Source organism: Pelodiscus sinensis, chromosome 25 (assembly GCF_052426305.1).
Source record: "Pelodiscus sinensis isolate ZL-2025 chromosome 25, ASM5242630v1, whole genome shotgun sequence".
Classification (NCBI taxonomy): domain Eukaryota; kingdom Metazoa; phylum Chordata; order Testudines; family Trionychidae; genus Pelodiscus; species Pelodiscus sinensis.
The window spans coordinates 2,507,789-2,517,984 of NC_143076.1; positions in this window are offsets into that span (position 1 = coordinate 2,507,789).

A 10,196-nucleotide genomic window follows, 5' to 3' on the forward strand; every position below is an offset into this window, starting at 1 on the left:
AATCGGAGAGAATTAGTCATAGCGAAGGGGGTCAAGGCTCTCGAGGCGGCACTGGCTTACGTTGAACAACAAGGGGAGGCAACTGCTAGTGATGTTATGTTATTGAGTCACTGGTGCGACCTCGCCGCAAGGAAGAGAAACAAAGCTGGGAAACAAACTTCAAGCACTAATTTTTTTAAACAATAACTTTAGTGATTTGCCATACTGCATACTAAATGTTCTGTACTCTATTATGTTAAAGCAAATGCAGGACAACGTAGCACTTTAAAGACTAACAAGATGGTTTATTAGATGATGAGCTTTCGTGGGCCAGACCCACTTCCTCAGATCAAATAGTGGAAGAAAATAGTCACAACCATATATACCAAAGGATACAATTAAAATTCCAGGAAGGAATGAACAAATACGCAAACTATCTTACCCATTACCAAGATAGCTTCCCCAATTATCACCTATAATACCATTAGCTCACAGACGTCCCACTCTCCCCACCTCTAATATCATCAATTCACAGACACTTACCTTCCTTCCTCCTCCCCCGCATCTCCCTCCTGTTCTGAAATGTGATTTGTCCTTTTCATATGTGTTCATTTTTTTAATTGTATCCTTTGGTATATATGGTTGTGACTATTTTCTTCCACTATTTGATCTGAGGAAGTGGGTCTGGCCCACGAAAGCTCATCATCTAATAAACCATCTTGTTAGTCTTTAAAGTGCTACATTGTCCTATATTTTGCTTCAGCTACCCCAGACTAACACGGCTACATTTCTATCACTATTCTATTATGTTAGTTATTCTGTTATTCTGTTAGTTGTTCTATATAATAATATTCTGTTATTACAGTATGTTAGTTGTTCTGTAGAATAATAAGTAATAAACCTGATTTCATACTAGTTTCCATTTTATCCGACATTTTCATTAATCCGACCACCCCTTGGTCCCGTTTACGTCGGATAATCGAGACTCTGCTGTATCTGAAGCAGTTTCATTGACCTCAACTTTAAGAGTTCACATCACAGACTTTCTTCCATGTTTCTAGAACCACGCCCAGCACTGGGGAAATGCTTTGCTGAACCAGAGTTGGTATGGCATATGCTATGTTAAAGGAAGAGAATATTTACTGTTATAAAAATATCACCAAAGCTGCTTTGACCTAAAGTTACCAAACCTGAAAGCCCCGCCCCTCATACAGAGCATCTATTAGTAAAATATGATCTCTCCCATAAACTGAGTATACTCACATTTTTAAGGAAGGATTCCCATATCATAGAGTATCAGATGTACAATTTGATAGTAACAGAGATCTGCTGACTACAGAGCCATAGTCATTCCACAAGCACACAGTGATTTTGAAGCAACAATTTTTACATCCCGTATGTTTCCCTCCCTTTGTAAAATAAAGAGAATGATATTTTCCACACTCCTTATAGGCCGTTGTCTACACTGGCTGCTTGAATTTCCGCAAAAGTACTGACTTCCTACTGTAAGAAATCAGTGCTTTTTGCGGAAATACTATGCTGCTCCCATTCGGGCAAAAGTCCCTTTTGCGCAAAACTTTTGTGCAAAAGGGCCAGTGTAGAATTGGATACGAAGGTCCCCGTCTATTGATTTCTTTCCAGGTATTTGACAGCCCAGCTAACCTGCTACAGCTCACTTTTTTATCAGCATTGTTACTAATCTTCAATAAACAATGCCAGGGAGACCATCAAGAGATCCACCCCTTGGGGTATCTTGAAATAGGTGACCATAGCCACTATGCCAGCGATCCCAAAGAATGGGTACTTGGTTGTATGCTGCCAGCTGGTTAGACTCACCCAGCTGGGCTACATCTAGACTACAGAGGTTTTCTGGGATACCTCCAGTATCCCCGAAAAACTCCACCATGTACAGGGAACACTTCTGCTCTTCTGACACTTTTTGTGGAAGAACAGACACACTCTTGCAGAAGCCCTGTCTTCCTTGTTTCACAAGGAAGAAGGGCTCTTCCTAAAGAGGAGGCTCTTCTGAAATTTGGCCCAGTGTACATGGGCCAAATTTTGGAAAAGCCTCTTCCAAAAAAAGAATCGGAAAATGATATGCAAATTGCAGAGTGCTATTTGCATACCTTTTTCCCATAATCTAGACATAAACTTGTGGTCTTCCTTATTAAAGACATAGATAAGGACCACTGGGCACAAACTGCTCACCTAGCATCCTTAACAACAGAGCAAACAATGACTTGGGTCTTATTCCAAGTGAAGGCATGCTAGAAGGCATTCAGATGCCGTCTAAACTTCCCTTTCACCCCCAGCTAGTGCCCTGCCATCTCAAACTGCAGCAAAATCCTACACTTCTAGTCTTGGGGGTTCCGCACACACCTTGGTTAAAACTTGCTACTTCTTCAAAAGGCACAGAAAGGGTGGTCATGTAGATATGGAAATGAATTGGGGGGAAAAGAGCGTACACAGCATTTGTATAGAGTCTTGCACACTGTGGCTGTAATCTATGATTGAGGCCTCTAGGCCTGGCCATACTACAACTGCTGGGGCACTGCCACAAACTTCCTATGTGACCTTGCGCAAGACACTCAACCTCTCTGAGCCTCAGTTTCTTTGTCTATGTCATGGGAGAGTACCTCAAAGAGATGCTGTGAAGGTAAGTTCATCGAAATAAATCGAGATATTATGGTGATACATCTGTATACATCTGCCGTATACATCTGCTAGCTAGTCAGAGACTGCCATTTGTGTCAGATTTTGTTATCTACTCAACAGCAGCTCACTATAGACTGGAATGAGACCAAACTTTTTTGAACATAACTCAGGATTCTAGAAGTGACAGGATTTTATGCTAAACCAATCTCCTGCATGTATTTTCCTACCCACTCCACTCCCCCCCATTTTGTTATGGATCATGCCCTTATTCCTCAGATATGAAAGAGTATTGATTTAAGAGTGAAGAATGGCTCTTGCACAAAAGGGGGGTTTTGCACAAAAAGGAGCCGTCTACACAGCTCCTTTTTGCCCAAAAGCCTCTTGCACAAAAATGGTCCCTAATTAATTATGCAAATGAAGCACAGCAATATTTTACTCCGCGCTTCATTTGCATAAGCTTTTGCGGAAGAAGGGTGCAATATACATGATCCATGCTGAGGAGAGTCCTAGTGAGAACATGTGTCTCTCTGCATGATTTACATAATAATGGACTCTTGCCACTAATTGTTGGCTTTGTGAGTGGCTGCTATGTGGTGTTGGTGGATAGTAATGAACAGGAGCTCAGACTCGAACTGCGAGTCGAGAGGGACCTCCAGGTGGGGATCGCCCTAGGCTGGCTTAGATTTGCTAGGGACTGGAGCTGAAGCCTGAGCGCCAGGGGTGCCAACCAACAGTCTCTGTCAGCCCCTTAGGAAGGTCTGGTGGGTGGGCCTGGCTCCACACTTGCAAAAGAGGTGGGGCCGGGCAACCAGTCCCCTGCCCCACTGACCCTCAGAGCCACACAGAGCTCGCCGTACCTCAGGGTGCTCCGGTGGAGATTTAAAGGGCCCAGGACTCTGGCCACTGTAGCAGTGGCAACAGCTGGGCGTTCCAGGCCCCTTTGACTTGCCAGGCCCCAGAACAACTGCCCTCTTTGTCCCCTCCCACGGGCAGCAGGCCTGCTATGCCTCCACCATCGAGAGCCAAAGCTTCAGCCTGGGTATCAGTGCTCAAATTATAGGCCTCTCATCTAGGGCTGAGCTTTGGCCCCCCCCACAACCCACCCAGCATGAGTGGTCTCAAGCTTCGCCCCCCCCCCCAAGTTATGCAGAAATGTTTGTTGTCAGAAGAGGGTCACAGTGCAGGGCTTGAGAACCCTTGGACCGGATGATATGGTTGGTCTCTTTTCGTCTTACACTTTATGACAGAACAATTCCTTCAAATTATTCAGTAGGTCTGAGGTAATCCCCAGAGCCAAAAGGGAAAGGATCATTGTCCTTACCCAGCAGAGCACAGAAAGCTTTGCCCATCCCTTCTAGGAGCTCCAATCGCTGGAAGTGTACGTTTGTGCATAGAGAGGGCTTCATCTTCTGACAGAGGTGTTTGAGTGGCATTTCACAGACCACCAGAGCCCAAAGAGCAGGAAGAAAGTTCCTGGAAGGACATGTCCTTGGAAAGTTCACATCACAGAGCTCCAGGATCTATGAGGCAAACACCTTGGCTACGTCTAGACTGGCATGATTTTCCGCAAATGCTTTTAATGGAAAAGTTTTCCATTAAAAGCATTTTTGGAACAGAGCGTCTAGATTGGCAGGACGCTTTTCAACAAAAGCACTTTCTGCGGAAAAGCGTCCGTGGCCAATCTAGATGCGCTTTTCCGCAAAAAAGCCCCGATTGCCATTTTCGCGATCGGGGCTTTTTTGCGCAAAACAAATCTCAGCTGTCTACACTGGCCCTTTTGCACAAAAGTTTTGCGCAAAAGGGACTTTTGCCCGAACGGGAGCAGCATAGTATTTCCACAAAAAGCACTGATTTCTTACAGTAGGAAGTCAGTGCTTTTGCGGAAATTCAAGCAGCCAGTGTAGACAACTGGCAAGTTTTTCCAGAAAAGCGGCTGCTTTTGTGGAAAAACTGGCCAGTCTAGACACAGCCCCTATGTAAGAACCCCAAAAGCATCAAATGGTAATTTATATATAAGTTTTATCCTGCTGCTCATCACTATAGTTGTCTGAGCTCCTAATCTTATGAAGTTTGATAAGGTACCTTGTTAAAATGTTGGCTATGCTTGCCCTTCACACCTCATCCGCAATTTATCCCAGGTGGAAATGATTCACATCCTCCTATGCTTAAAAAAATCTAACAGCTTCTCATCCTTATTAAAATCTCTATGTAATCTATCAAAATCATGGATTAGGCTGCTCAAAAATTATGAGATTTTCTTAAATATCATGAGGTTTAGAAAATGGCAAAATTGGGGTTATTTTGATTTGCCTTTTGGTATGAGGTCACATTTGCATGCTTTCCTCTGCAATCACAAGGGCTAGAAACTTATTTTGACTTTTTTAAAATGAAAAGTGAGATTGTTCCATAGTTATGTACTTCCAAGAGATGAAACCTTAAGAAAAACATGACATATCACAAAATCTGTGATAAAATTACAAGTCATAGCAAGACTACTTTCATAAATTCACCACACTGTAAATATTTAACTGGTACATGTGATCATGGCTTGACTTTAAAAAAAAATTACTGTTTAAAAAATGCACCAGCCCAACTGATGAACTTCAGTTTTAAAAAATTAAATTCAAATGTATCCAGGGACCCAAATGTCACCAAAAAGGCAAGAGAATTATAACCAATAAATACCTGTGATTAAAAGTAGGACTGGTGAACTTGTTTAATCTAATGTTACACACCCCTTGAATGGCATGATTTCTAGAGATCAGCTCAATCTTAAACCCACTCTAGGAGCAAAGGGATGAGTGAAGGGAGAAAGACACAGTGAAGGTGAACATGGGAAAAGAGCAGTATGGGGAATCGCATTAAAAATGCAAATGGCAAATGCATTAAAAATAGAGCAAACAGGCAGAAAGACGATATCTGAAAAAAATACCTATTTTGAAAAAGATGCTGCTGACACCTAACAGCACACACTGATTTTTCTGAGTGCTCACCAGTCTCCTGAAAGAAAAGTTTAATCGCCTTCCATGTGCTCCTGTGAGCACTCCAAGGTGGATTGTCCTAGCCCTTTAAATGGGATCTGACATTCCCCTCTCCAGAGGGACATTAATGGCAGGGTAGTGATAGAAATGTAGCCGTGTTAGTCTGGGGTAGTTGAAGCAAAATACAGGATTATGTAGCACTTTAAAGACTAACAAGATGGTTTATTAGATGATGAGCTTTCGTGGGCCAGACCCACTTCCTCAGATCAAATAGTGGAAGAAAATAGTCACAACCATATATACCAAAGGATACAATTAAAAAAAATGAACAAATATGAAAAGGACAAATCACATTTTCAGTCCTTTAATTAATGGCAGGGCATTTTCTCCTGTGATTCCAGCGCCAGCTGCTCACTTCCTAGCCTACCTCTTGCCGAGCTCAAGGACAAGGTGCCTCTGTGTCTGTAACAATCCAGATTTGCAACAGTAGCAGAGGCACATGCAGGCAAGGCAGTGAAAAAACACAGCAAAGAAAGACTCTACACCCCACCCAACCCCACACAGCTGTTGGTGTCTGTTGCCTGGGGCTTATTTTACTAACCCTTTTTCCCAGTTAAAAAAAAACTAGGCATGTGCTCCCAGTTTGGCAAAGGTCTCCCACTTTCCTTCCACGCGGACCTAAACTATACCAATGAGTGGAACTATTTGTTCCAATTGTTCCCAAAGTGGAGGGTGTTTCCCCTGGGAGCAGGGGCTGTAAAGGAGTACCTAGAATAGGGACAGACAATGTCTAATGTTTTACGCCCAAACCTTTAATGCCACATGGCATAGGGAGAGAGATGCAGTTAGCTTCATTTTTCCAGTGGTAGTCAGGTTTCACAAGGTCACAGATAATTGCAAAGAAAATAATTAAAAGAAAATAAAAGGTCAATGCTCCTGCCCATGATTAATCATATGCCCGTGTCGACAAGAAATTGCCTCTAAAACAATGTGGCTGTGTCTACACTGGGCCACTTATTCCGGAAAATCAGCCGCTTTTTCGGAATAAGCTGCGAGCTGTCTACACTGGCCCTTGAATTTCCGGAAAAGCAACGATGCTCTACTGTACAAAATCAGCCACTATTCCAGAAAAACTATTCTGCTCCCGCTTGGGCATAAGTCCTTATTCCAGAACACTGTTCCGGAAAAGGGCCAGTGTATACAGCCCAGTAGTCTTTTCTGGAAAAAAGCCCCGCTCGCGAAAATGGGGCTCTTTTCCAGAAAAGCGCGTCTACATTGGCCACAGACACTTTTCCGGAAAAAGGGCTTTTCCGGAAAAGCAGCCTGCCAATGTAGACGCTCCCTGTCTGGAAAAACTGAAAACGGAATAGTATTCCGTTTTAAGCATTTCCAGAAATTCATGCCAGTGTAGACACAGCGTGTGTGTGTGGGGGGGGGGGGGAGAGGGGGTACCTGGAGCAGAAAAGCAGCAGTCAGGGCTGTGGAGTGCAAGGCAGGGAGCCAGCTGTTATTAATCAAGGCGGGAAGATGGACTTGCTTTTGAAAACTTTTATTTAGGGAAAAGAGATGTCGCTTTTTCTTGGAGATGGTGCCTGAATGGAATTTCATTTCTTGCTCAACTGCACATTCCAAGCCCCTCTCTGCACTTCAGGCTGACAGCCCAGAGCCATGGCAGGCCAAGGCCTGGAAGAGGGCTGGACTCAGTCATTAGCATTAGCTAGTTCTGTTTTGTCATTCAAATGGGTTCGGCTGATATCTCCCCCATCATGTACAATTCTTCCCTGTGGCCTTTTGCCATGCACCCAGCCCTATCTCGCTGCCAAGTCCGTGTCCTAGGAGAGGATTGTGTGTGAGGGGGTGGGGGGGATGTGCAGTGTGATTTTCTACCTTCATGCAGCCAGTGGCCTGTGTTTGCCACTCCCATGCTGGAGTCTCCACACTTACTTATTGACAATTAAATGTGCAGAATTTTAAAATATTGTGCACAGAATAATAATTTTTTGGTGCCAAATGCCCTCAGGAGTATAGGGTCCTGGGATGCTGGGCAGTATAGAGGGTCTGCAGGTAGGAGGGCACTGGGCACAGGGATTTGTGGTGATCTCTGGATGAGGTGACTGGGAATGGGGGTTACTGGGCATAAGGTGTTGGGTGATAGTAGGCAGGGAGGCAGTGTGGTAGGCACACTGGCAACTCAGAGCTGGGATTGGCAGTGCAGATGGGAAGGAAGTGCAGAGGTTGGGGTGACGGATGCAAAATGTTGGGGTTAAGGGCACAGTGTAGGAGTTAGGGGGCAGGAGTTAATGGGAAAGGGGCACAGCATGGGAGTACACGGGGGGGGGGGGGAAGACCATGGTGGCCAAGGAAAGTGGGAGGCAGTGATGGGTAGGAGTACTGGCCAACACTTGGTGACTAAAGGGTTAAACTCAGGTAGCTAAAGGTGTTGGAGGGGAGCCAGAAGAACCAATGGGATACAGTGCTGAAATTTAAATTATAAATATATACTGGAGGAAGCAAGATGAAGTAATCAAACAGAATTATGTCTGCAAAGAATATTGGGCATGGGAATGGAATGGACCTTGAAGTATGGCTCATGAGTAGATAGAGAAATGTTGCCATCAGAGTATGTTTAGTCACAATCAGGGTATTTTTCTTTCCTTGCTGTTTGGTTAAACTTTTCTGTGTGAAATCCATGTGCCTCCCTCCCGCCATTCACTATACCTAAGCTGTGCCAGAGATGCCATTTTTTCTCTGTGTTTTGATCTATTCTTCTATTCTTTTCTTAGTTGCTTTATGGCACCTAGCAACTAAGTATGCTTTATTGAGCATACTTGATAAAGTCTTTTTGTTTTGCTAAAAAAAATCACCCTTTTTAAGACGATTATTTGATTCTTGTGTCCTGGAAGGTAACAGGAGGTCTGTGTGTGTGTGGTTGCCTAGCCTGAAGGCCAGCTATCAGAATTGCAATTGATTCCTGTTTTTTGTTTTGTTTTGTTTTGTTTTTCAAGCTCTCTTGTGCTAAAAGACCTTGGTGTACCCCTCGGGAAGAAGTTCAAGTGTTCCTGGTTTTCAGGGTTTTTAATTCACTTGATGGTGGCAGCCTATCTCCCAGTGTCAGTGAATCTGTAACTCTGGGGAGTTTTTGTAAGCAGAGCCTATAGAGCCAAGGTATTTTTAAGGTCTCTGGCAGGCCCCACATCTTCTGTACTCAGAATGCCAGAGTGGGGAACAGCCCTGACAGGAGAGCACCCGTGCCCTGGGGAAGGGCAAGGGTGCCAAAATAAAAGTTCACCCAGGACATCATTTCCCCTAAGGCCAGCCCTGGTTTCTGGCCTTGTCTTGATTCTTTAACTGAACCAGGCCTACCTCCCATATGATTCTCTCATTGTCATGAGTTCTCTTTCATACCGATTCGTTGTTTTATTTATATTAAGCTACTATGTTTCTGGATACATCAGACCTACCGGGCTTGTTTCTCATGCCTCATGTGCATTCCTTTTCTTTGCAGAGCTCACTTTTTAATCGAAGTGTGATGCAGCCTGGGGACTAAGGAGTTAACTGTACCTAGCCAGGTATCTGCTCAGCCAACAGAAATGAAGATAGGGATTTCAAATTGAGACAAAGGAATTTTGGGGCTTTTTCTGCTCTGTGGAGATAGGCTACAAGGTGGGAGAAGGGGGGCCCCTTGACTTCAGCTCCCACCTCTCCCCACAACAAGCAGGAGGTTCCTGGGGAAACAGCTCCAAGGCAAAGGGCTGGAGATGTGCAGCAGTGGGAAGAGGAGCAGCTGAAGTGCTGGCACTTGATAGCCATGGGGCCAAACAAGTCAGGTCCACCTGTCAGAGGGTTTGTCTACACTAGCCCCCTAGTTCGAACTAGGATGGCTAATGTAGGCATTCGAAGTTGCAAATGAAGCCCGGGATTTAAATATCCCAGGCTTCATTTGCATATTCCTTAAAATAAGGAATAAGGGATCTTTCGGAAAAGGCTTTATTTTCCGAAAGATCCGCGTCTAGACAGGTGCTTTTTTCCAGCAAAGCTCCGAGCCAGAAAAAAGCGGCAGCCATTTTTATGCAAATGAAGCGGGGGGGATTTAAATCCCTGCTTCATTTGCAATTGCGATAGGTCTAATTTGCATCCCTTTTACGGAAAAGGGATGCAGTCTAGACACAGCCCAGAGGTTTTTCCTATGGGAAAAAGCACAGGGGCCCTGATGACCATTCTGTGAATGGCCATCAGAGCTTTCTTGCACAAGAGTGTCCATGTAGTGTGGACATAGCCTGTGGGAATCAAAGAATGAATGAGTGTGATAGCTGATTCCCCTTAAGTTTAATCCAGCTATAGTGGCATTCAATGATAGCTCAATCCCCTTGGCTGAGTCTAGACCGGCAAGTTTACACTGTCAGCTGTCTACACTGGCCGCTTGAATTTCTGCAAGAACACTGATGATCTATTGTAAGATTGTCAGTGTTCTTGCGGAAATACTATGCTGCTCCCGTTCGGGCAAAAGCCCTCTTGCGCAAATGCTTTTGCGCAAGAGGGCCAGTGTAAACAATGTGGTATTGTTTTGCACAAAAAAGCCCT